The following is a 2872-nucleotide window of genomic DNA, read 5'->3' on the forward strand; positions in this document are numbered from 1 at the left end:
ATTTTCTTTCTTCCTCGAGTTTCTCGCCTATTTTTTTTCCTCGTCAAAAACTTCTTCCCTATTTGGATTAGAACTTTTTCTTATTTGTTTATGAAGAGTGAAAGGAGTAGTTCATGGGTGGAAGAACTGCGTCAGGAGAACTCTGCCAGATGAAAGAAAGTCATAGGAAACTCGTTGGAGAAGGACGAGGGAAATTTAAAATAAGAGAAGAGGAAGAGAAGATGGGGGAAAAGCAAGATCTGAGGAAAGAAGAAGAAATGAGGTAGATGAGAGAAGAATAGAACGATGGAGAAGAGACGAAAGAAAGGAAGAGAAAAGAAGAGAAGAGTCGTAATATACCTATTATACGAGTATGTATTGAGGAAGGAAAGGGGAAGAACAAGAGACCATAAACTGAGGTGGAGAGATAAAAAATGAGTAAGATGATGGAGAGGAGACTAAAGAAGGAGAGAGCGAGAGGGAGAGAGAGCAAGAGAGAGAGAGAGATACAGACACAGAGAGAGAGACAGAGAGGGAGAGAGAGGGAGAGGGAGGGAGAGGGAAGGAGAGAGGGAGAGAGAGGGGGGGAGTAAGGGAGAGAGAGAGGGAGAGAGAGAGTCATATAGGGAAAAAGAAAGATACCAAAACTGAGGTGGAGAGATAAAAAATTAGAAAGATGGAGAAGAGACTAAAGAAGGAGAGAGAGAGAGAGAGAGAGAGAGAGAGAGAGAGAGAGAGAGAGAGAGAGAGAGAGAGAGAGAGAGAGAGTGAGTTCCCTGAATTGAATGAAAAATTTGAATGAGATGGGAATCTAGAATAATACCTAATTTTGTGTCTTCAGATCGTCTGAACGACCTGGAAGTCGACAGCTTTTTCTTAGGCAAACATCCCGGTAGTCTGACACAGCTAGGTCTGTCAAAAAGTCGGAGCGTGAGTGACCGTCCTTTGTTTTTTGAACGTACTGTGAACGTCGTATAAATCGTTCTTCGAACGCAATGTGACTGAACGGATAGTGTGAATGGAGCTTAGCTGACCAAAATGAACGGTAGAGGCTGCGGACTGATGAGTAAGATAGTTGGGAGACATAAATAACGTACATATTACATACCTACATACAAGTCATAAATATCAGATGTAAACAAACAGGGTGGTTCTAGTGAAATGAGAAGAGATTTGGACTACTCAGTTGACGGCACGTAATGCTGTGTTCACACATATTCAAAGGTAATAAATCTGAAGATTGTCATGATCAGAGTCCTTCAAACGTCATAATGTCATGATATCATACTAAAACGTCATATTTTAGCTTTTTTGGGGAAAACATCATAAAACGTGGGAGACATAAATAACGTACATATTACATACCTACCTACATACAAGTCATAAATATCAGATGTAAACAAACAGGGTGGTTCTAGTGAAATGAGAAGAGATTTGGACTGCTCAGTTGACGGCACGTAAGAGATTGAACAACTCAGTTGACGGCACGTAATGCTGTGTTCACACATATTCAAAGGTAATAAATCTGAAGATTGTCATGATTCAGATTTTTCTCATAAACTCTGATTCATCCTTTTTACTGTTGCTTATTGCAGATGCAGCTTTTTTATTTAGCGTATTTTCGGGGCACCTGTTGTTGATCCATCCAGTATAAAAGACATAAATATTTTTGTGTATCCAAAGAATGTTGGGCAATGTGTTGCATTTCTCTTTCAGATTTTTCTCATAAACTCTGATTCATCCTTTTTACTGTTGCTTATTGCAGCTTTTTTATTTAGCGTATTTTTGGGGGCACCTGTTGTTGATCCATCCAGTATAAAAGACATAAATATTTTTGTGTATCCAAAGAATGTTGGGCAATGTGTTGCATTTCTCTCTCTCTCTCTCTCTCCCTTCTTTATCTGTGTTCATCTTTTTTTTTTTACCTTCCCTCTTTCTCTGTCTTGCTCAATATTTATGAACGAGTGTTTCTATGTATATATAATACCTTCCCTCTTTCTCTGTCTTGCTCAATATTTATGAACGAGTGTTTCTATGTATATAGAAATGTTCCTTCTCTCTCTCTCTCTCTCTCTCTCTCTCTCTGATGCGGAAGAGTGGGGTGGGTAAGGAGAAGATAGGGAGGGTACAGTTTAGGGTGGTGTGGGGGTGTTTGTTGTGTTGGGGACGCGACGCTATCTGAGTTATTAGATTCCAAGGTTGGGTTGGGTTGGGTTGGGTTTTTTTTACTTTGTATTTTCTCCAGACTCAAAAAATTTGGAGCATTTGGTTATCAGAATTCATGCAACTTGCCCCTATTGTTATCAAAGGACGAGAGTCTCACACATCTGATGGGTGTGGCCCTTATTATGTTGATAAGTATTGAGCAACAACTTTCCCATTAAACTACCTAGGACTTTCTAGGGCAGGAAGAAAAATCTGTAGATACAACTCAAGAAGGTAAGGTATGTATCTTATCTTGAATATGAAAGTGATGACCTACAATAGTAGAATAATAAATATTTCGATTGCAAATATTTCAACGGGTTACTTTCTGGTGTTCTCGTGTTGACCCAGCACCTAAATGGGAAGTATTGTGTCTCTTGGGAGGAGGCGTTATATTATATGGGAGGGAATTTAGGGGTAATGTGTAATAGAATGTAACTCCGGCCGCGCCGACCGCAAATGAAATGGGGAAATGTTATAGCAGTCATTGAAGAGAAAAGAGAAGAATGGAAGGAGGAGGAGAATAAGAACGAAAAGAGAAGAAGTTAGGAGATTGAGAAATAGTGAGGAGGAGGAGGAGAAAGAGGAGGAGGAGAAAGAGGAAGAGTAGGAGAACGAGGAGGAGGAGGGGGAGAAGGAGGAGGAGAAGAAGAAGAAGTCAGAAGAATAGAAAAAGGTAATGAGAAAA

This window comes from Diaphorina citri, unplaced genomic scaffold, assembly GCF_000475195.1.
Source record: "Diaphorina citri unplaced genomic scaffold, Diaci psyllid genome assembly version 1.1 scaffold919, whole genome shotgun sequence".
Lineage (NCBI taxonomy): Eukaryota > Metazoa > Arthropoda > Insecta > Hemiptera > Psyllidae > Diaphorina > Diaphorina citri.